General features: G+C 37.5%; 1 protein-coding gene across 13 annotated transcripts in view; it reads right to left on the minus strand.

Annotated features, from left to right (window-relative positions):
* Nucleotides 1–26107, minus strand: part of INTS6 (integrator complex subunit 6) — a 104750-nt gene that overhangs the window by 55798 nt on the left and 22845 nt on the right. For 4 of the 13 annotated variants that reach the window (XR_011259384.1, XR_011259385.1, XM_069601447.1 and 1 more), the window contains one exon: nucleotides 17478–17700. The exons of the other annotated variants lie outside the window; for them this stretch is intronic. The gene's annotated coding sequence lies outside the window, so the exon portion shown is untranslated. The remainder of the gene's footprint in view (nucleotides 1–17477; nucleotides 17701–26107) is intronic. 13 annotated transcript variants of the gene reach the window in all.

Below are 26107 nucleotides of genomic sequence, written 5' to 3' on the forward strand. Positions count from 1 at the left end.
AACATGAAACATAAATGAAAACTTCTTCCATAAGCAGCACGTAATTATCCCTCAAGCTGCATAAACCCCCTTCTTCTTCCATACCACAGAGGTTCATACTATTTGAGTATCATGGAGTTTGCATCTAAGTCTTCTCCACACTGGATCTGAAGGTTCTTGTGAGTCCCTTCTGGCCATCAGAAGTTAAGCAGAACACCAGAGCTTATAGTTCACAGCCTATGATTATGATCTCTTTATGGCACCTTTAGTTTGAAGAGTGTCATTTCAAATCTACATCAAAGACTACTAGAATTTCATTTGCAGTTCCTAGTTGATTAACCTTAGAATATATTTATATTCTCTTCATTTCAATGATAAATTACTAAATGACGAAAACGCTTCTCCTTTTTAAAAGGCTGCTTTGAACAAATGTTGGATTCATCAGTAATAGTTATTCATAATTGGTAAGAGTCATAATACCATATCACAGTTTTGAAAGTTTTACCTGTTCTCAGAAATTTCACAGTTTGAATTGCCTATATACTGCACTGCCTACTGTACCACAGCTACACAGGTGTGTATCATATTTTTTGTTTCAATGCTAATTCACTGTAACGTAATAATTTCCTTGAATTTTTTTTTTCACAGAACAATTAGGGATACAAATTTATGTTCTTGGAACTTCTATGAGAGGGAATCCCTAGTCCAGTAGCTAAGACTCCACATTCCCAATGCAGGGGTCCAGGGTTCGATCCCTGGTCAGGGAACAAGATCCCACATGCTGCAACTAAAAGATCCTTCATGCTAGAATGAAGATCAAAGATCCCATGTGCTGCAACTAAGACCCAGTGCAACCAAATAAATAAATGTTTTTTAAAAAAAAAAACTATGCGACTTCTGGATAAAAATACCTAATAACCAGGTATCATGGGAAGCAAGTTTGGACTGTGATTCAAACAAAACAACTGTCAACATCTGTGAGACAAGTAGCGAAACTGGGATATAAATTAGATATTATATTATTTATTAACCCCCTTAATTTTTTATGCTAAGCTATAAAGAGAAATTAAATTTAAACTAATTAAATTAAGAGTAAGTATACTGTAAATTAAACTTAAATTTAATGAAATCTATTAAAATAACTTTTTGCTGAGCCACAGAGCACTGCAGGTAAGTGTATGTTTGTGGGTGCATGCGCGTGCACTTACATGTTAAAGATGCATACAGAAGTACTCAGGGTAAAATGAAATGTTTGAAGTGTGCTTTAAAATAATCCCCCTAAAAAATGCATACTGTGTATTTAACTGTATACATGTGTATGGGGCAGGGGCAGAACACATGAAACAAGGCCAGCAAAATATGGCTAATGACTGAAGCTAGGGAAGGGTTCTTGAGGCTAATCATTTCACTTTCTCTACTTCTGTATATGTTCAAAAGTTCCAAAATAATTTTTTTTTAATTTGGACATATGTGAAAAATAAACACAACAATTAAAAATGCAAGCAATTAAAGAGCCTCTGTGGAAAGGGAATGAGAAGTCTTTCTTTTATTAGTAGCCCTTGTGTAAACATCATTATTATTTAAATATTCATGTTACTTAAACCAAAACATTTTAACTCTTTTAAATAGAATATAAAAATTTACCCCGACATGAAATGCTAAGAAAGCAAATAGTTCAGCCCAAGCGAGAGCAAAATGATCCACACATGAGTGTCAATATGCACAGACACAGGCAGATACAAGCCCACAGAGTCCAGCTGAAAGCTAACAAACGTCTCCTGGTCTCAGAAATGCAGAGAAGGTAGGGAAAGGCTGTATAACATTCCTTCAAACAAAACAACTACAGAATTATCCTTTAGGGGTAGGAGAAGGGTAAGGAAACCTTGACACAAAAAGATTGAGAAACTTGACTAAGTAACTGCAGGTTCTGGAAAAAGCAAGATTTACACCCACATTCTCCCATTTTGCTACATCCTTGTTACATATTGGTATTTTTACCTGATGTTTACACTGTGTTTAATTGTGTGTTACACTACTAAAAATTTGTTTTCCTCTTTGACTTAATTTCAGATTGCTGCGTTTTTAGTTCCTATGTCTGTTTATATATATTTATAAACAAGGCTAATAGCGTTAGTCTCTCAGTCATGTTCAACTCTTTGCGATCCCACGGACTGTAGCCTGCCAGGGTTCTCTGTCCATGGGATTTTCCAGGCAAGAATACTGGAGTGGGTTGCCATTCCCTCTTCCAGAGGATCTCACTGATTCAGGATCGAATCCTTGTCTCCTGCATTGCAGGCAGATTCTTTACTGTGTGAACTACAGGGAAGTCCTTATAAACAAGGTTGGTTTAACATTAAAAACTAATCAATGTGGACTTCCCTGGCGGTGAAGTGGTTAAGACTCTGTGCTTCCAATGCAAGGGATGCAGGTTCAATCCCTGGTCAGGGAACTAAGATCCCACATGCCACGCAGCAAGGCCCCCCCCCCCCAAAAAAACACTAATCAATGTAATTCACTATATTAAAAAGAAAAATCATATAATCTCAATGTGCATAAAAACTAACAAAACTGCACACTCATAATTTTAAAAAAAATAGCAAACTGGGAACAAAGGAGAACTTCCACAATATGATAAAAGGAATTGAAAAAAAAAAAAAAACTACAGTTAAAATCACACTTACATGGTGAAAGGTTTCACTCCCACACCATTCCCCAAGACTGGAAACAAGGCAAATATATCTACTCTCACCACCTTTACCAGTACATTTAGTCAAGAAAAAGAAACAAAAAAGGACAAACACTGGAAAGAAGTAAAAACAGTCTATGTTCACAGTTCACATAAAAAAATTTCAAGAAATGTGGATAAAACTAGATCCACATTTGGATGTAGATAATAAGTGATTTCAGGAAGGTCACAGAATTCAAGGTCAAATATAAAAGTAAAATATTTCTATGTAATAGCAACAAATAATCAAAATTTGAGGGTAAAACTAGGAATTTACAAAAGTATCAAAATTTATGTGCAAAACTTACACAAGGAAAACCCACAAACATTCGTGAGAAAAATCAGACTTAAAAAATCTGAGCAAGGGACTTCCCTGGTGGTCCAGTGGCTAAGACTCCACACTCACAATGCAGGGGCCTGGGTTCCATCTCTGGTCAGGGAATTACATCTCACATGCTGCAACTAAAGACCTTGAGTGCCACAACTAAGAACCAGCACAGCCAAATAAAAAAATATTTTAAAAAATAATAATAATAAATTTTTAAATCTGAGATATATACCTTGCTCATGTATTAGAATAATAATGCAAAATGTGCATTTTCCCCAAATTAACTTAGAGATTCAATGTAATTACAATCAAAATTGCAGTAGTATTTCCTGTAAAACAAGCTGATTCTAAATTTACATGGAAATTCAAAGTCCTAGAACAGACAAAACAAGTATGAAGGGAAAAAACGCTGGAGACAAACTGACTTCAAGGTTTACAAAGCTATAGTAGCAGACAGTGTTGTACCGGCAAGACAGAAACAGAGATCAACAAAACAGAATACAAAATCCAAAAACAGACACTACAATAAGTGGCCACTTGACAAAGACGCCACAGCAATTCAATAGGTAAAGGATAATCTTTTTAAAAAGTGACACTGATACAATTAGCTAACAGGGTCAAAAAGTGAACCTCAACACTTTCTTCCTACTATACAATACAATTTCTAAATGAATCATGACCCTAAAAGTAAAAGCTTATACTATAAAACTCCTTAAAGAAAACACAGCAGAAAGTTAGTCACATTTGAGTTTGGCAAAGATTTCTGAAATAGTTCACAGAAAGCACAAACCATAAAAGAAAAAAACAAAAATATCTGCTCTTTAAACAGACAAGACTGGGAGAAAATATTTGAGACATTTATCCAATAAAAGACTTGTATCCAGAATATGTGAAAGATTCTTATAGCTCAATAACAAGACAATCCAGTTTTTTAAAAACGGGCAAGAGAATCAGAACACTCACTCCACTAAAGATATACAGGTGACATATAAGAACATGGAAAGATGTTCAACATCGTCAGTCATTAAGGGATGCACACCAACCCAAATGAGACGCCATTACACACCCACCATATTGCCTGAAATTTAAGACTGAAGAAAACCAAGTTTACAAGGATGTTGAGCACTCAGAACTCTCATACACTTCCTGGCAGGAATGCAAAAACAATACAGCCACTTTAGCTGTTTGGCAGTTTCTTATGAAGGTAGATATACACTATGGTAATACTATCTACCAATTGCACTCCTAAGTATATACCCAAGAGAAATGAAAATATACACCCACAGAACGATTTTCATGCCAATGTACACAATGACTTTATTATAATAATACTGGGGGGAAAAACTGAAAAAATCCAACTATTCTACCTTGGTGAGTGGCTAACAAATTATAATACAGCAATACAATGAAACACGACTCAAGAAGGCGTGAACTACTGATAGATCCAACAACATGAATGAGGACTTCTCTGGCAGTCCAGTGGTTAAGACTCCATGCTTCCACTACAGTGGGCATGGGTTCCATCCCTGGCTGGGGACCAAATGCCAAGCTATGCAGCAAAAAAACAAACAAGTAAACAACAACAAACGATGTGGATGAGCCTCAAAAGCATTATGCTACCTGAAAGCCAGACACAGACTACATACTGATTCCATTTACATGAAATTCTAGAAAAGGCAAAACTACATACACACACACACAAAGTGAAACAAAGCATATCAGTGTTTCCCAGGGGACAGTGATAGAAATTAACCACAAAGCCATAAGACAACTTTTTCAGAATGATAGCTATAGTATTTTATAGCATTACTGTGCTATTAATAAGTGTTTATATTTGTCAAAACTCATCAAATCTTACACATGAAATTGCTGTATTTTATTACATATAGATTGCAGTTAGACACAAAGGGAACAATAACAACAAAAGAAATATAAGCAAATACAAATTTTGAGTACCACATATTTAGTGGCAAAAAAAGGGAAAGAAAGAAAATTCCCTGGAATACATATGCCATTTAATTTGGAGTCTGGTGCCTCTCACTATCACTTCCTCTCTAAATATCCAGGGCAGAATATTCATTCTCAGTCTTTTCCATGGGACACAGAAGATGTGCTTGCACACGCGTACACATGCACACGTGTACATACACACACTCTCTCTTCCCCTCCATGGGAAAAGGAGACCCAATTCTTAGGAGGCTAATTTAACTATATACACCTTGCTCTCTCCCATTTAAGGCAACATAACAAAATGAAAGCAACCCAGTGGCTTCATTGTAAGGGATAGCTGAAGTACTCTATAAACTCTTTAACAATAAATTACTTGGCACACATTCCACAACATGCTGAGATCCAGATGGGCGTCACCAACAATTTCATTTATTAATTCACTCTGAATAAAAATTTACAAAGAACTAATGCTGTCAGATAATGGCTAAATAAATGGCAAAAATCTGCAGTGTATTAACATACTATACATCATTGAACTTAAAGAAATTAGGTCAATAGCTATAGCTGTGCTAGGGACAAGGCAGCATTAATGAAATAACTACAGAATGATAATATAAGTAAATAAATGTTAAATTTTGTGGTAGTTATAAATGCTAGAAAAGTTCATTTAGGGTATGAATATCAGCTAAGAGACTACACTGTGCGGTGACTACCTGTAAATAAAAGGAAGATAGGAGAGTCCTTGCCCTTGTGGGGCATGGAGGCAGGCTGACATTAATCAAATAAGCACACAGATCACTAGGTAATTACACATTACACTAAATGCTTACGGGAAAAAAGTTTTTTACTTTCTCTTTCTAAACATCAAAACAGAATCCTATGCTCCAGTCTTAACTAATGCAGATCACTCTCCTCTGGCAAGTCTCTTGCCCTGATATTTTTCTAAAAATCTCTACATCCCATTAACACCAGCTCTTTCCTGATTGTACCAGTGTTACCTTAATGGGCAAGCCTTCTTTAACCCCTAAAAAAATTAGAAGTCTCTCCTTTTTGTAGTTTGACAGAGAACAGTAAAACTAGAATTTCTTGAGCACTTATTTTCTCATTTAATCATTACAATAACCATGAGATAGTTATTATTATCCCCATTTTAAAGATGAGGAAACTGAAGCTTAAAAAAGAGAGAGCTAAGATTACATTTTTAATTAGCTGCAAAGCAAGGACTCAAACCTGGATCTTTATAACACAAACATATTATTTAATAGTATTCTTTAGATTAAACCTAACTTAAATTTGAAGTGGAAAGATTGGTATGAATTGATGATATATTTTCTTTCAGTGAAAAAAAAGTATCTATTTCCTAACTCTGTCTACTGCAAAGGCATGAGGACAATCACCAACTCAACAGTAAATATCACCTGTGAAAGTGAAAGCCACTCAGTTGCATCCAACTCTTTGCGACACCATAGACTATAGTCCATGGAATTCTCTAGGCCAGAATACTGGAGTGGGTAGCCTTTCCCTTCTCCAGGGGATCTTCCCAACCCAGGGATCAAACCCAGGTCTACCACACTTGCAGGCAGAATCTTTATGAGCTGAGTCACAAGGGAAGCCCAACATCACCTCTAACACCCCCTTTTATGGAGTCAGAGGGTTTTGTCTTTTTTTTTTATTGCTATTTAGTAGGGAGGAGGAGAAACTGAAAGACAACTGGAATGCCTATATTTCTAAAGAATTAGGTGAGGGTGGAGGAAGGAAATTAAGACATCTTTTATAAGAGATCCTGAAGCTGTACACAGTAAATAGATGTATAAGTAAAGGTGGGTATGGCTCAGCGGTAAAGAATCCGCCTGCCAATGCAGGTGACACAGAGGCATGGGTGCAGTCCCAGGGAAGATTTCCTGGAGAAGGAAGCGACAGCCCGCTCAGTATTCCTGCCTGAAGATCCCATGGACGGAGGAACCTGGTGGGCTACAGCCCATGGGGTCGAAATGAGCTGGACATGACTTAGCAATTAAACAAACACCCAGGTTTATGGTTTCTATATATCATTTCCAAGTACACAGAATCTGGTTATGATTCCAGGTCTGGGGCAAAACGTACAAGATAAACTTAAAACAAGCTGTCAAACTACAAGATAAGGATGTTCCCAAAGCTTTTAAAGCATAATTATTTACCACTCCTTTTATTTCAGAAACTAAAAACTGGCTCTCGAAAGCCTAATCTTTCTTTCTTCTTATCAAAACCCCTCAACTTCTGCTGGACACGTGCCCACCCAAGTAAAGATCCCATTTTCTACTCTGCCAGCTTTTGGTTGATGGACTCTGACTAGAATTGCCATATACAAGGTTTAGGTTATCTCCATACTAGGAAGCTGCTTGCCCTCCATATCCTTCACTCCTTCCCACAGGCTGAAAGTCAGTTGAAGTATTGAACTAGGATGTGTTAAAACCAGTATCAACCATTCAGATAAAAGCAACAGAGGAGATGGAACCCAGGGCCTAGACAATCGGCTGGAGCAGAACCACAGTACCTCCCAGGCCACTAACCAGTTTTGTCTTTGACGTGAGAGAAAAAGACACTTCCTATTTTAACCCAATAGTACTTTTGTCCCAATTACAGCAGCTGAACCAATATCCTAAAAAATCAGCATCTTTCCAGAAGCTTTCCGAATCCTTGAAAGTTGAACTGGGTGCTTGTCAATTCTTTTGCTCTGTGGCAGAAAATATGCATTCAAAGAGACACTGTACATTAAAGGCAGGGAAGCACCCATTCTAATCAAACTAATGCTGAATGTCTCTTTGTGATGTAATAAACAGGAAGCTGGCTCCTCCAGGATCAAGTTCCATTCTAGTCCCATTACTCAGATCTGCTTGGATAACGTAGATGGAGAAAAACAGCTTCAAATAAAATGAGTGCTTCTTAAATCTACTTCCTCAAATATAATACAGCCTTCAGTTCAGTCGCTCAGTCGTGTCCAACTTTTTGCGACCCCATGAATCGCAGCATGCCAGGCCTCCCTGTCCATCACCAACTCCCGGAGTTCACTCAGACTCATGTCCATCGAGTCAGTGAGGCCATCCAGTCATCTCATCCTCTGTCGTCCCCTTCACCTCCTGCCTCCAATCCCTCCCAGCATCAGAGTCTTTTCCAATGAGTCAACTCTTCCCATGAGGGAGCCAAAGTATTGGAGTTTCAGCTTTAGCATCATTCCTTCCAAAGAAATCCCAGGGCCGATCTCCTTTAGAATGGACTGGTTGGATCTCCTTGCAGTCCAAAGGACCCTCAAGATTCCTCTCCAACACCACACTTCAAAAGCATCAATTCTTCGGCACTCAGCCTTCTTCACAGTCCAACTCTCACATCCATACATGACCACTGGAAAAACCACAGCCTTGACTAGACGGACCTTAGTCAGCCAAGTAATGTCTCTGCTTTTCAATATCCTATGTAGGTAGGTCATAACTTTTCTTCCAAGGAGTAAGTGTCTTTTAATTTCTTGACTGCATTGATTTCTGCATTTCATCTGCAGTGATTTTGGAGCCCCCCAAAATAAAGTCTGACACTGTTTCCACTGATTCCCCATCTATTTCCCATGAAGTGATGGGACCGGATGCCATGATCTTCTTTTTCTGAATGTTGAGCTTTAAGCCAACTTTTTCACTCTCCACTTTCACTTTCTTTTTTTCTCTTTTTTTTTCACTTTCACTTTCATAAAGAGGCTTTTTAGTTCCTCTTCACTTTCTGCCATAAGGGTGATGTCATTTGCATATCTGAGGTTATTGATATTTCTCCCGGCAATCTTGATTCCAGCTCGTGCTTCTTCCAGCCCAGTATTTCTCGTGATGTACTCTGCATAGAAGTTAAATAAGCAAGGTGACAATATACACCCTGGATGTACTCCTTTTCCTATTTGGAACCAGTCTGTTGTTCCATGTCCAGTTCTAACTGTTGCTTCCTGTATAGGTTTCTCAAGAGGCAGGTCAGGTGGTCTGGGATTCCCATCTCTTTCAGAATTTTCCACAGTTTATTGTGATCCACACAGTCAAAGGCTTTGGCATAGTCAATAAAGCAGAAGTAGATATTTTTCTGGAACTCTCTTGCTTTTTCGATGATCCAGCGGATGTTGGCAATTTGATCTGTGGAAAACCAGCTTAAACATCTGGAAGTTCATGGTTCACGTACTGCTCAAGCCTGGCTTGGAGAATTTTGAGCATTACTTTACTAGCGTGTGAGATGAGTGCAATTGTGCAGTAACTTGAGCATTCTTTGGCATTGCCTTTCTTTGGGATTGGAATGAAAACTGACCTTTTCCAGTCCTGTGGCCACTGCTGAGTTTTCCAAATTTGCTGGCATATAGCCTTAGCTCTTACTCAATGAACAACAACAAAAATCCAAATAATTGTTATCAGGCCCTTATTGATTCATCTACATTTCTTCCTTCCCAATACATGTAGAAGATTTAGTCCTTCAACATTCTTTCTTTCCCTAAGATTTTATGCTTCAACAACCATAATCCTCAGTTATTTTCCTGTTTATACGCAAGGACAGTTTAAAATCCAAGGATACTCAAGATGAAATTATCTGATGGAGAAAGAGCATGTGAAAGAAATCTGCCTATCCCAGAACCTGCTGCTTAGGATTAAAAAGAAAAACACACTGTTAAAGCACCTTTATATGTCTGCCTAGTATGAGAACGTTATTAAAAACGATGTACTAAATGTCCCTGAATTTTTCACTTGAAATGATTTTATGTTATACGTATTTCACTCCAACAAAAAAAGATATAAAACTTAGCAAAAAGCCAACCCCTTTATCAACCTCGTTAAAATGAATACAGACAAAGATGAAAGTGGGAGAGAAAAAAAATAAATGATGATGATGACTGTAACAAATTAATTCAAGAAGTCTGACATCCAAAAAGAAAGAACAGAGACATAGGAAGGAAAAGATCACCAAAGAAATAAGAACATTTCTGAAACGTAAAAGATAAGAGTTCCTAAATTAAAGGGGCCTGCCAGGAGCTGAACACAGAGATAAGTAACCAAGTGAAATGATGACCATAAACTGGGAGAACAGTGACAAGAAAGCCCTGCCAGTGCAGAGAAGACACACAACTAAAGGCCTAAACGCACCACAGGGGCGAGCACTCGACCCATGCCTCAGCAAACACTGAGTAGGTTTTGGAAAAAGAAAGGTGGAAAGAAATAGGAAACACTCCAAAATTATGGAACAGGGTCTGACAAATAAGAGAGTTGGGTACTCAAAGAACAATGGGGTCAATTCAGTGTTGGTAAAGCACTTAAAGGTAGTAAAAACCAAATAAATCATGGGAAAAGTTAGAATAAATTTATAAAGGACTTTCATGCCCAATTAGGGAATACAGATATTCCAAGATAGGAAATAAAGGCAAAAGGAAGAACACCTAAGTGGCACCAAAACTCAATCAGAAAAATAAAGGCAAGTGAAAGCAGCTCAGCTGTGTCTGACTCTTGGTGACCCCATACAGTCCATGAAATTCTCTAAGCCAGAATATTGGAGTAGGTAGCCATCCCCTTCTCCAAGAGATCTTTTCAGCTCAGGGATTGAACCCAGGTCTCCCACACTGCAGGCGGATTCTTTACCAGCTGAGCCACAAGGTAAGTCCAAGAATACTGGAGTGGGTAGCCTATCCCTTCTCCAGAGGATCTTCTCAACACAGGAATTGAACCGGGGTCTCCTGCATTGCAGGCAGATTCTTGACCAACTGAGCTATGAGAGAAGCCCCTTATTTTAAAGTGAAAGTCGCTCAGTTGTATACAGTCCATAGAGTTCTCCAGGCCAGAATACCAGAGTCAGTAGCCTTTCCCTTCTCCAGGGGATCTTTCCAACCCAGGGATCAAATCCAGGTCTCCCACATTGCAAATGGATTCTTCACCAGCTGAGCCACAAGGGAAGCAGGTGGGGCTGGGCAAATGGGTGAAGCTGATCAGAAAGTACAAACTTCCAGTTATAAAAGAGATAAGTCACGGGGATGTTATACAGCATAGTGACTACAGTTAACAATACTGTACTGTATATCTGAAAGTTGTTAAGGGAATAGATCTTAAAAGTTCCTATCACCAAAACAATTTTTTTCTATGTATAGTGGTCAATGTTCACTAAAGTTATTTTAGTGACTGTTTCACAATACATGAATATAGAATCACTGTGTTATATACCCAAAGCTAATACAATGTTATGTCAATTATCTCAATTTTTCAAAAAATATACGTGTGTGAGTATATATATATTTCAGAACACATTCATCACCCAAAAAAGAAACCCCATACCCATTAGCATCTCCTCTTATCCCTAAATCCTAGCAACCATTATTTCTGTTTGTATGGTATTGCTTACTCAGATATTTCATTTAAATGGAATCTTTTATGTCTGACTTCTTTCACTTAGCATATTTTCAAGGTTCATCCACACTGCAGTGTATGTTAGAATTTCACTCCTTCTTAAGGCTGAATAATATCCATTGTATGGATATACCACACTTGTTTATCCATTCATCAGTTGATGAACATTGTACTGTTTCTACTTTTTGGCTATTATAAATAATACTGATAAGACATTTTATGTGGAAATTTTCTCATTTCTCTTGGGTACATACCAAGGAGCAGCGTTCTGGGGTCACAGGGTACTGTGTCGAACTTCGTGAGAACTGTCAAACTACTTTTCACAGTAGCTGTATCACTTTACATTCCTACCAGCAATGAGGGTTCCAGTTTCTCTACATTTTCATCAACATTTCCTTCATCCATTTTTTAAAGTTTTAGCCACTACAGTAGGTATAAAGTAGTATCTCATTATGTTTTTGGTTTGCATTTCCTTAACAGCTAATAATGATGGTGAACATCTTTTCACGTGCTTATTAGCCACTTGTGTGTCTTCTTTGGAAAAATGTTTCAAATCTGTGGTCCATTTTTTTTTAACTGAGTATCTTTTTTATTTCTGTATCTTAAGAGTTCCATTTATATTCTGGATTCAGTTCAGTCGCTCAGTTGTGTCCAACTCTTTGAGACTCCATGAACCGCAGTACACGAGGCCTCCCTGTCCATCACCAACTCCCAGTGTCCACCCAAACCCATATCCATTGAGTCAGTGATGCCATCCAACCATCTTATCCTCTGTCGTCCCCCTCTCCTCCTGCCCTCAATCTTTCCCAGCATCAGGGTCTTTTCAAATGGGTAAGTTCTTTGCATCAGGTGGCCAAAGTGTTGGGAGTTTCAGCTTCAACATCAGTCCTATCAATGAACACCCAAGACTGATCTCCTTTAGGATGGACTGGTTGGATCTCCTTGTAGTCCAAGGGACTCTCAAGAGTCTTCTCCAACACCACAGTTCAAAAGCATCAATTCTTTGGTGCTCAGCTTTCTTTATAGTCCAACTCTCACATCCATATATGACCACTGGAAAAACCATAGCCTTGACTAGACAGACCTTGGTTGGCAAAGTAATGTCTCTGCTTTTTAATGCGCTATCTAGGTTGGTCATAACTTTCCTTCCAAGGAGTAAGCGTCTTTTAATTTCATGGCTGCAATCACCATCTGAAGTGATTTTGGAGCCCAGAAAAATAAAGTCAGCCACTGTTTCCCCATCTATTTGCCATCAAGTGATGGGACCGGATGCCATGATCTTCATTTTCTGAATGTTGAGCTTTAAGCCAACTTTTTCACTCTCCTCTTTCACTTTTGTCAAGAAGCTCTTTAGTTCTTCTTCACTTTCTGCCATAAGGGTGGTATCACTGCATATCTGAAGTTATAGATATTTCTCCCGGCAATCTTGATTCCAGCTTGTGCTTCCTCCAGCCCAGCGTTTCTCATGTCACCCTGCTTATTTTACCTTATATTCTGGATACTAGGTCCTTATCCAATATATGATTTGTAAATATTTTCTACTATTCCGTTACTGTCTTTTCCTCACAGTATCCTTTGAAGTACAAATGCTTTTAATTTTGATGAAGTCAAATTTATCTAATTTTCTTTTGGTTGTGTTCCTGGTGTTATGTCTAAGAAACCACTGTCTAATTAATCCAAGGTCATGAAAATTTATGCCTAGGTTTTTTTCTTTCAAGGGTCTTGACTCTCACATTTATGCTGCCCACTCATTCTTATTTCATTTTTGTAATATGGCGTCAGGTAAGAGTCCAACTTCACTCTCTTGCATGGAGATATTCAGTTGTCCACTACCACTGCTTGAAAAGACTACTCTTTGCCCATTAAAATATCTTATCTCTGTTTTCAAAAATCCATTGACCAAAAATGTATGGGTTTGTTTATTGATCTATATGCCTATCTTTAAATACTACTGCACTATTGTTGGTGGGTTTTTTTTTTAATCCCACAATAGAGTATAAAGAGTAATGAACTTCAAGTAAAAATAAGAACCAATAATCAATTCCCACCTCTGCCTCTTACTTGGGAATCGGCTATAATTAGACTCATTTTCCTCACTCTTACAGAATTAGTAAGATGTGAAATTATCTTGTAAACAATAAAGGGTAATATAATTAACTTTGTACATGTTTTCTTAATTACTACAATGAACCTCATAAATTTTGGCAGCCAGGAATAAGAGCACATAATGAGAAACTTTCACAATTTATTTCTTAAGAAACAGTACCTAGCACACAGTAGGGCCTCAATAAATATTTATTGAGTGAAATTAACTATTTTCCAATTGCTCTGTATTCTATTTATTTCCTATGTTAAGACTGAAGAAAAAACTTAAAATTTTAAATCATCAGGTTCTTTCTTTAGCAATTCTTTCCTTGGGAAAAAAAGAGAAGTAAATTTCCTTTAGGCTACTTCTAGCTTTTGAGAATTATCCAATACTGTATTTAAGATGGTTCTCCTCATATGATATTTAATAAGGAAAGGAAAAATTTAAACATAAAAGTCAAAGTGTATTCAGTAAGATTTAGTAACAACCTGATTTATTTAGTTGCTAGTTCCTACAGTTAAACTCTATAGTTGCAGTGTATACTCTTAAAGAGGAAAAAAACACCTTTTTATTTTTTTGCAGTGTAAGATCAATAATTTATTCAGAGGAAAGAGCAATTACTCGAGAATCAACAATATGTTTTACTCCAACAAATTTCAAAAGTGAGGTCTAATTCTTTAGTATTATTGCTATAATTACCTACCATAAAACGCAACCAGTTTTAAAAGTGTCCAATCCAAACTATATCCAATCTCTTGCAATAAATCATAATGAAGAGTATTTTTAAAATAATGTATATACATATAAAACTGAGTCACTCTGCTATACAGCAGAGATTGGCACAACACTGTAAATCAACTATACTTCAAGTTAAAGAAAGGAAAAGTGGTGTTCAATCCAATTATTTTTAGTAAATTTACAAAGTGGTGTAAATTTTTAGATCATTTTTAGATCATCCAGTTTTAGACCATTTCCAACACCATGAAAAGATTCCTCATTTCCATCTGCAGTCAGTCCCCAGTCCATTCCGCGGCAGCCACTAATCTATTTTATGGACATTCCTTAAAAAAACAGAATCATACAACACGTGGCCTTTCACACCTAGGATAACATCTTGGAGGTTCATCCACCGTGTAGCATGTTAACAGTTCATTTATTTTCGTTGTTAAACAGTATTCCAAGTTTACCTTCTGCCTGATTATAAAACAACCCACAAACAATCTGTGATCTCTTTTACAAGGAGGTTTAAAAAAGGCTACCCAGAATAGTTACTCCTTGTATACTCCACACCACTGCCACTGTCCTTCTAAAATCCAAATCCAATCATTTCTTCCTCTACTAAAATCTCTTCAACTGTTACCATCAACCTATAAGGCAAAGTCCACACTCCTCGGCAGGGCACACTATGGGCCATGCCGACCTGTCCAGTCTCATTCCCTACTGCTTCTTTCTTGAACACTCTGCCAACAATCAGTTACTGAGGTATATATGGTTCTCCAATGCTCTCTTCTATCACCTTTTATTTCCTCGTACTCATCTACTTTACAAATTTTCATTAAGTTTTCAAAGTCCAACTTACTATACCATTTCCCAGCACCAGCCTCACTTTCTCAGCAGTATGTGCTATAATCAAATTATTTCTGACACCATGCCTTAACTGTTTACCTCTCTCTCTTACCAAACTCATCCCAGCACCTAACCTTGTGTCTGAACATCACTGGTTTTCAATAAGTATCTGTTCAATTAAACAATATGTTCTAATTGCTAACATTCTTCTGCTCACTTCAATAAGGAAGATCCACTGTACTCTTAAGACTGAAGGCAGAAGGACCTAGCAGACATAGTGTAACACAACTGCAAGGTCTAGAGCAGTGGTCTACGAAACAGGGGATACTCCAGGGGTCAGCAAACTAGGGTCCTCCAGCCAAATCCAGCCCACAGCCTGTTTCAGTAATAAGATTTTAATTGAAAACAGCCACACTCATTTATCTCAGTATTGTCTGTGGCTGCTTTTACCCTACAACAGCAAGAGCTGAGTAGTTCCAACAGAGACCATATGGGCTGAAAAGCCTAAAATATTTACTATCTGGCCTTTAAAAAGAATTTGCCAACCGGAATTACATCACGATGCACGGTGAAGGGAAAGAAAATATCACAACTGCCTATATGTAAGTTTTTTCATCTCATCTTTCAAAACTTCTATTTTTGTGTATGCTTTCTAATATTAATACATCAGTGATACAAAATTACTAAATATAAAAATGTACATACATTAGGGATGGTGCATGTCCACAGTATTAGTATTATTATTATTATTATTAACTAACAGATGACTGAATTAAAATTTTTTAAACAAAAAACCTAGTAAATCTTATTAGGACAGACAAGTTTTAGAGTTTACTTGAAAATTTAGTAATCAAAATTATTATATGAACAACCGGGTTCTGTAAGTGCTTCAAAGCACAGAGAAAGAGTCCTAGAATGAAACATTTTTCAAACCCAAATGCTCAAAACATCTCTAAGGAATCTTCTATGAGGTTAAAAATGTAATTCAAACGATGCAGATAGTACTGATTCTTCAAGTTGAATGCAATAAAATATGTGTTACATATATCTGAACTGCTTCAAAAGTGCCTATGGTTTTTAAAAAATCAGTGTAACAGATAAATCAAATTCCAATTTGCCCTAAGTCCTGAAGCCCAATTGCCTGATATATAATTGATACATGATTAAACATATGGGGAAACAGTGGAAACAATGTCAGACTTTATTTTTTGGGCTCGAAAATCACCGCAGATGGTGATTGCAGCCATGAAATTAAAAGACGCTTACTCCTTGGAAGAAAAGTTATGACCAACCTATATAACATATTAAAAACCAGAGACATTACTTTGCCAACAAAGGTCCATCTAGTCAAGGCTATGGTTTTTCCAGTGGTCATGTATGGATGTGAGAGTTGGACTGTGAAGAAAGCTGAGCACCGAAGAATTGATGTTTTTGAACTGTGGTGTTGGAGAAGACTCTTGAGAGTCCCTTGGACTACAAGGAGATCCAACCAATCCATTCTAAAGGAGATCATGGAGAAGGAAATGGCAACCCACTCCAGTATCCTTGCCTGGAGAATCCCATGGGTGGAGGAGCCTGGTAGGCTACAGTCCATGGGGTCGCAAAGAGTCGGACACGACTGAGCGACTTTTACTTTTACTTTTTACTTAGTAACTATATAACATCCAGCTAAAGACTAGCAGGCAGGTATTCTTTCTGCCCACTTCTGATGTCTAATGTCAGAAGCTTTCTCTATCTCCTTTATACTTTAATAAAACTTTATTACACAAAAAAAAATAAAATAAAATAAAGGGGATCAGTCCTAGGTGTTCATTTGAAGGACTAATGCTAAAGCTAAAACTCAATACTTTGGCCCCCTCATGCAAAGAGTTGACTCATTGGAAAAGACCCTGATGCTGGGAAGGATTGGGGGCAGGTGGAGGAGCGGACGACAGAGGATGAGATGGCTGGATGGCATCACCGACTCAATGGACATGAGTTTGAGTGAACTCCAGGAGGTGGTGATGGGCAGGGAGGCCTAGCATGCTGCAATTCATGGGGTCACAAAGAGTCGGACACAACTGAGCGACTGAACTGAACTGACTGAAACATACAAGCTAATAGAATACTTCACTACATTTTTTTTTTAAATCCACGGGTACTTAACATAAAGTGCTTTTGTAACAAAAGTGTTCCTTAGCTGTGATTATAGGCTGTTTCCATTTAAGACAACAGATACTAACCTAAGATCCTGAAGGACCCAGGAAATACCACATTCCTCCTTTTATAGGTCCTTAAGGTTAGAAGGTGGTTTCTAATAACTCAAAAGTTGAGGTCTGATTGCCATGCTCAACAAATTTATAAATTGAATTTACCAACTGAACCTGGATTTTTCAGGTTAGGATTATCATTCTGTGTTGAATCATGTTCTCCGACAAATAGTCACAGCCCCCAGAGAGAACTACACTCTACTCTGCTCACCTTTAAGGCTCTTTCTGAGGCCTTCCGAGATGACTAGCATCAGACTTTTGAGGAAGGCTAGCCATTAGACAAGGCTTTTCCCCACGATCTGACTGCTTGAAGTGACATCCAGGACCAGGTCGATCCTGTATCCAGGAATCACGACCCTCCCTGAGGCACCAGTCATCGTGAGACAGTCAGTGCACTTTGGCACTTCTTGAAAACCACTGGACTGCTCCTTTAGCTGAAAGGAAAAAAAACATCAAAACCACAACAAACAAAAGAAAGGGGGAAAAAATCAGTAATTCAACCTGAAAAGACAGAACGTGGGGAAAAATATACCAAAACAGCCTTGTCTAGGTCAAAATGTAGCCTTGCCTTAAAGTAGATCAGTTTCAGTATCGTTCCAATCACTGCACGTTTATACCTAATATGCAAGTCTAAAAAACTGTAAATCTGTTGTATTACACCTGAAAAGAAAGCTTCAAAGTGGAAGTTATGTATAATAATTATTTATGGAACACACCTAAATAACATAATGAAGGTATTTACAAAAAAAACTAACAGCCTCAGGCTTAGGCAAATCTGTCCCAACAGAAGTCCAAGTTTTCAGCTTTTTCACGCTCTCAAATTGTAATCTGACTTAGAAAGGCATGAAATACACCTAACAGGTAGACCTGAACTGAGTTTAATTGGCAGAAAACTGTCAGTGGAGTCAAAGCCAATCTACTAGTATTCTTAAATTACATACTGTTGAACAGAAAAGGAATTAAGTTTCCATCCTCTTTATAGATGACTTGACACTACTACAAGGAATACCCCTCACACACATACAGTGCTCTTGTCCTAGCATTATGAATATCAATCTTCACACTTGTTTAAAATAAGCACTTAAAAGATGCTTACGTTATAGCTTTAAACAAAACAACTCAAAGATCTGATAAATAATAAAATGACAGCAAGGAGATCCAACCAGTCCATTCTGAAGATCAGCCCTGGGATTTCTTTGGAAGGAATGATGCTAAAGCTGAAACTTCAGTACTTTGGCCACCTCATGCGAAGAGTTGACTCACTGGAAAAGACTCTGATGCTGGGAGGGATTGAGGGCAGGAGGAGAAGATAGCTGAGGATGAGTCAGAGGATGAGATGGCTGGATGGCATCACTGACTCGACGGACCTGAGTTTGAGTGAACTCCGGGAGATGGCGATGGACAGGGAGGCCTGGTGTGCTGCAATTTATGGGGTCACAAAGAGTCGGACACAACTGAGCAAATGAACTGAACTGAACTGAATCTGCTTCAAACCAAAAATTCTATCAGAATCCAAGGATAAAATTCTGCTTATTTCTGGTTTTAAATACAAATTACTTTTCCTAAGACATAACGTTAAAAGGCAAGAAAAAGTCTTTGTGTTTATTGTCTTAGAAGTTGCTCCTAACTCCTTTAATACATCTGTACCCTAAAAATGATACTTTATCAAACAATTATTTTAGATTCTTTTCTACTGCTTATCCCATATTCCCATTTTCAGTTACTACTACCAAACCCACAGATTTCCATGTTGGAAACCTCAAAATATTATTAAACTATGATATTCTGTTTTCACTTGTCTGAAAATATGGTTAAAGCTTCACCTGTGTCCCCCACAAAAATATGCATACACATCTAGATAATATCTGGATAAAGATTTCAGGTAATTCACAGAACCCTCTGAAATCCAAGCACAGACCCTATTCAGAACCCTGTCAAATGCTTTGTTCTAGGTCCTGCCTAGCATACCTGACTCAGGTTTGTCTTCCTACACAGGCACTGGCTTCGTTTCAGCACATTCCATGTTTTTCCTGGGTTATTGCATGTATTGATAGTCTGCTAATTCTTCCCAGTTTACCATCCTTCAACTCTATCTTCTTTCACGTTCCAGCAAAGTACACTTACTACAATGTGACTCATCTGCTTAACATCTTCAGTACCTCCTAGGCACATGTTAACAAAATCACCTCCTGAGGGTGGTTACCTTGCCTCTACGTGCATTTTAAGCACACACTCCTCCTCCCTACAATGACCACACTCCCATTATATAATTTACCACCTTCCAATACACTGTTTCCATACCTTTGTACACACTGTTCCCTCTTCCTGCAGTGTCATGGCTCAATTCCTTACTCCTCAAAACTTAGCTGCTCGCTTTATTTCTGTCATGAGACTTATCTCGGAGTATTAAAAATGCTTATTTACTTTCCTATCTTCAAAGATAATGTTGTCTAGGGGCAAAAGCCTTGCTAATTCCATCTCGGTGTCCTCAGTACTCAGACTACAGCAATACTAAATATAAATGTATGGTATGCCACTATTCTTACACACAAACCAAAGTCACTATGCAGTGCAAGAAAAATTATTGCTGAATTAATCTAAAGTATACTTTAAGCATTCAAAACTGGAACAATTCATTATAGAAGGGTATTTTGGCAGCAACTCTCTAGTAAGTAAAAATTAAGGTTAACTATCACCAGCTCTATATACATATCACTTTTTAAAATAATGCTAATTACAAACATCCAAATCAGGAATTAAGGAATAACAAAGACAGAAAACTATATAGTCCTTTAGATAAACACTCCTAAGCCAAATAACCAATAGTATGAAACATGAACTAATACTCCCCTCTTTTCCCCTGTCCTCCCCATCTCGGTCTCAGGATCTAGGCATCCTCTTCAACAGAGCACACGGTATGTAGCAACTAGACTACACTCAGTACAGAGGTTACATCACAGCTATCCAATAACAGATTCTAAGTTATACCAAACACAGTAAAGAATGTATTCATAGAAGACCTATTCCATACCCTTCAGACACCCAATTCCCAAGTTTAACAATTCTAAAGGTCAAGAGTCAATTTTTAAACAAAACATTGCTAGTGAAAGTTGCTCAGTCGTGTCCAACTCTTTGCAACCCCCATGGACTATAGAATCCATGGAATTCTCTAGGCCAGAATACTGGAGTGGGTAGCCTTTCCCTTCTCCAGGGGATCTTCCCAACCCAAGGACTGAACCCAGGTCTCCCGCATTGCAGGCAGAGTCTTTACCAGCTGAGCCACATGGGAAGCCACATGTATTGTTAGACATGTGCATGAAAAACAGTTTTATCTTGCTTTGTTAAAGTGGTTTATTTTCATTTTTTTTTTTTTGTAGTTTAAAAACGTGTCTATTTGTACTCTTAGTTATGTTCTGAAACTATGGCTTCCAAACCAGACTGTGCATGAGAATCAACGTGGACACACTGAAAAAAGTACAGATTCCCAGGTCACTACCCAGATCAATGGAACCAAAATTTCCAAAACTAGAGCTGAGGTATGTACAGGTTATAAAACACTCAGGTGGTTTTGATGCAGCCATTTGAAAACTACTTTTCTAAGTATCAGTCATTTATATATGGAAGAGCTAGAATCAGAAGAATAGAAACGTCTGCAAATGAAACTTTCCTTACATGTGTGGGGCTGTTTTTGCTTATTGGTTCTGACAGGCTAACAAATGCAGGGTAAAGTTGCCTCACACTCTGAATAAAAACTATTTTGGTATAGCTTAATACAGAATTCTAGATAATACATTAGTAGTTGCAGCCATACAACTTCACTAAAGAGTGATCAGCCAGCATTTCTTTTTAATTATTCTATCATAGTGTTGTCTAGAGGCAATCCTTAGAGTTTTTCTTTGCTGATTTCAAATTCAAATCTGTAAGAGTCTGACTCTGAAAAAGATATATTTTAAGAGTATTGCAAATGTGAATTATTGAAAATTCATTACAGTATTAAAATATATCATCAACCTTTTTAACTGTGCATTTTTATAATAACATATTTTCAAGTATTAATAATTGTCGATATATATATATACATTTCTATAGCATACCAGAAGTTAAGGGGTTGAGAGAACAGGGCCAAAAATATGCGTACAAAAGAAAATGTGAATGATCTACATCCAACAAATTCTTATTAAATGTTCCTGGAAAGTTGAATTAATAGAGACTAACAATTGCACTCATCTCACACGCTAGTAAAGTAATGCTCAAAATTCTCCAAGCCAGGCTTCAGCAATATGTGAACCATGAACTTCCAGATGTTCAAGCTAGTTTTAGAATAGGCAGAGGAATCACAGATCAAATTGCCAACATCCGTTAGATCATCGAAAAAGCAAGAGAGTTCCAGAAAAATATCTACTTCTGCTTTATTGACTATGCCAAAGCCTTTGACTGTGTGGATCACAATAAACTGTGGAAAATTCTGAAAGAGATGGGAATCCCAGACCACCTGATCTGCCTCTTGAGAAACCTATATGCAAGTCAGGAAGCAAAAGTTAGAACTGGACATGGAACAACAGACTGGTTCCAAATAGGAAAAGGAGTACGTCCAGGCTGTATATTGTTACCTTGCTTATTTAACTTCTATGCAGAGTACATCACGAGAAATGCTGGGCTGGAAGAAACACAAGCTGGAATCAAGATTGCCGGGAGAAATATCAATAACCTCAGATATGCAGATGATACCACCCTTATGGCAGAAAGTGAAGAGGAACTAAAAAGCCTCTTGATGAAAGTAAAAGTGGAAAGTGAAAATGTTGGCTTAAAGCTCAACATTCAGAAAACGAAGATCATGGCATCTGGTCCCATCACTTTATGGGAAATAGATGGGGGAAACAGTGGAAACAGTGTCAGACTTTATTTTGGGGGGCTCCAAAATCACTGCAGATGGTGACTGCAGCCATGAAATTAAAAGACGATTACTCCTTGGAAGAAACGTTATCATCAACCTAGATAGCATACTGAAAAGCAGAGACATTACTTTGCCAACAAAGGTCCGTCTAGTCAAGGCTATGGTTTCTCCAGTGGTCATGTATGGATGTGAGAGTTGGACTGTGAAGAAAGCTGAGCGCCAAAGAATTGATGCTTTTGAACTGTGGTGTTGGAGAAGACTCTTGAGAGTCCCTTGGACTGCAAGGAGATCCAACCAGTCCACTCTAAAGGAGATCAGCCCTGGGATTTCTTTGGAAGGAATGATGCTAAAGCTGAAACTCCAATACTTTGGCCACCTCATGTGAAGACTTGACTCATTGGGAAAGACTCTGATGCTGGGAGGGATTGGGGGCAGGAGGAGAAGGGGACGACAGAGGATGAGATGGCTCGATGGCCTCACTGACTTGATGGACGTGAGTCTGAGTGAACTCCGGGAGTTGGTGATGGACAGGGAGGCCTGGCGTGCTGTGATTCATGGGGTCGCAAAGAGTCGGACATGACTGAGACACTGAAATGAACTGAGCATATTTGGTCATGTTATACATATGTTCAGAACATCTGAATCAGTAAGACAGGAGCTAATCTTGATAATGAAAACTCAGAAACGCATTTATACACAGATCTGTTTAATACATTCTACCATACTACAATAACATCCCTTCAAGATTCCTTAGAAGTCTTTTTGAAAAAGAAAAAAATAAAAATAAAAGTGTCACAAACTCTAAGTGTATGAGAAACAACTATTTAAAATATGTGTCTAAAAATCTTTGCATGATTAAAATAGTTTCAACAGCTTCTGGCACATATTTGGTAACTTTAGTGAAACAAAAGTACTTTATGGGGCATGGGGGATGGAGATGTGGTTTCTGATTTCAGACAGTAGAAACATTTTAAAATTCTGGATTGTCTTTTAAACATTACACAACATGAAGAGTTAAATGCAAACTGCAATTATAGATCCTAATTATAGATTATCCTTATAAAAGGTAAATTCATTCTGTATTACCCAGAATGATCCAGAAAAATCACTAGTACCAGTCCACATCTCAAAGACTGATGGGACTTCTGCAGCAACTTTTGAGAACTGAAAAAATGAAAGATAAGATCACAAAGGACAACCACTTTAATACACAGTTGAGCTTACTCAGACATTTCTCTTTCTACAAACAAGTACTCTTTCAAGAAGTTATAAAAGTAGCTGTCCTAGTTTGTCTTTAAAAGATGGAAAACTCACAAGAAGGCAAAACTTTTTATGTCAAAAGCCAATAGGTTGTTTTGACTGCAAATATCTTCTCTAGAACGTTAGCCTCTAGGGTAATCACAACATTGATAAAGAGATGCAAAGAGTCTTCAGCAAATCTCAATATCTGAAAGGTAACACTACTATTAGCACTTTCAAGGAAGAGAAAAATAACTGCTACATGATCCTGGAATGTCATTCATCACCAAGAAGGGACTGGCAGGATTTCTTCTGGCTACTTTATTGAGCAATATAGTTAACCACGTGTTCCTGGAATCATAGCACAGAAGACTTTTCCATTGCAAAAGAGTATTAAAGATGTTCTCAAGCAATAAAAGCCAGAAAATTTTTTTCAGTAACTCTAATTATAATTTGGTGAATCTACCAAAACATCTGATACATTAGTAACATAACATGATGAATGATACTAGAAGTATTTGACCACAAGTATGCTTATCAACACCAAAGATGACTATGGCAATAAGAAATACACAGATTTCTCATGTATCAGAATTCAAGGTCCCATCTAACTCCTACCTCATAAATGAAAACACTGCAAAAAAAAATTATCAAATAACTACATTTAAAAAGAAAAAAAGTCAAAAGATACACACATATTCTTCTACCAAAAGCCATCATCAAAATTTCTACAGTTATCCAAAAACACTACACTAGAAACACACTCATGAACAACTCAAGACAATGGCCTGGATTTTCATTAAATAAGGCCAAAAAAGATAATTAAAATCATAAATTAAAGTAAAATGATGTTACACAGCTCAGAAGTTTCGTCCATAACACATGCTGTTTCTCTTCTAACTCCTAACACACTGCTAAATGATGACCTGTCATAGAGGAAATAGTATCCCTCTTATTATTTTTACAAACAAGTTATAAGTAATTACATCATTCTGGCCTGTACAAATTTAGCCAGGTCAGGAGGCAATATGGCACCAAGTTTTTCCATGAACTGTTTTCTAGGCTCAAAACAACTTTGTACCAAGTTCCTCTATAACTTTCACAGACATAATCTATGAGCCACATCCTATAGGGAATCACAAGATCCTTGAATTTAATCAAAATTAAAATGACTATAAAAATTTACATTGTACAGGATTTGATACATGCACAGGATAGGTAATATTAACCCTCCTCTCGTCCTTTAGTGCTTCCATACACCTGGTATGTATCTCTATTCTATCATTCATAAAACCATTTAACAGACAATCCTCCCCCTTAAGACTGTGAACTTAAGAACCAGAAACCCACCCTATTCATCTTTGTTATCTTCACTACCTAGAAATGCCCTGGTCATAATGGTCATTCAAGGAACACTTAGAGAACAGGAACATAATACCCAGGTCACAAATGTACAGAGAGGGGAAGCAGACAACAGTAAATCAGGTAAGTAGAACGCAAATTTCAAGAACATACAGTAACCGACGTAAAGAGAAAGACAGCAGATAGCATCAGGGGAAAAGCACTGGGTCTGGAGAGGGTTGGGATGTCTCTGGAATTTAGATCAATTCTAATCCAGAGTTTGGCAATAATAAATGTTATAACTTTGAGCAAATAACTTTGCCTCCCCAGATCTCAATTTCCTCATTTGTAAAATAAAAAGTAAAACGCCATAAGGATGATTTCAAAGCAGCAGGAACACTTATTACTGGAAAATAGCACTAGCAGAACAGACCAAATACAGTATGTGAGATAACAGAACTTTGAGCAAAGGGCATTGTATGGGTGGGATGTACAACTCTATAAACAGTAACAGGTCACATCAACAGCAGTAACAGCTACTCAAGAATTGTACACACATATCTAATGTGGAAATTATCAATACTCACTCATTCAATTAATCTTTAAAAAGAATCAAGTTTTGCCAAAGGTAAAGGTTAAGAGGACTGAAGAAAAAGAGGCAAAGGCAACATTCTGCTTGTTATTTCGTAGTAAAAATTACAATACAGATCATATAAACACACACACACACTCACAAAAAAATGAACAAACTGAAAAGCATCTTTATACCTTTTATAAATTGATAATTGTCCTCAAAATGAATCTTATTATTTAATTATTTGGACTAGAAGAGACAAGTATTTCGCATCTCAGCAAAAAATTAACCTTCCACAAAAAACACATACAGGATACATTCTCTGGCACTCAAAGTGAGTCTTGTTGGAATATTAAGAACCCAACATGCAGATGACCAAAGAAACTCCTAAACTTGAAACCCAAAACAACTCATAGACCTATGCTCCAACAGCATATCCAAAATAAATCTTTGCCTCATAACAAATGAATTGTCTATCTCAGATAAGAAGTTGTGATCAATTTTGATTTTGAGTATCAGACTCAGCATAGCAGTATCTATATCTTTTTAATACTTTTTAAATGTAAGCCTTGTTCTCAGTACTATGCTAACTATGGTAGAAGATACAACAGCACTAAAAGGTAAGATCCTGGCCCACAGGAAAATCTTCCCAACCTTACTAGGAATGAGTTTTAGGTTACTATAAACACAGAGTTCTACTTCTCCAGTATCTCTCCCAAGGACCTAGGACAAAAGGTGAGCAATTCCAATTTCCATATCCATATTTCAAGATATTTTGTAAAGCTAAAACAAA

This window comes from Ovis canadensis, chromosome 10 (assembly GCF_042477335.2).
Source record: "Ovis canadensis isolate MfBH-ARS-UI-01 breed Bighorn chromosome 10, ARS-UI_OviCan_v2, whole genome shotgun sequence".
Classification (NCBI taxonomy): domain Eukaryota; kingdom Metazoa; phylum Chordata; class Mammalia; order Artiodactyla; family Bovidae; genus Ovis; species Ovis canadensis.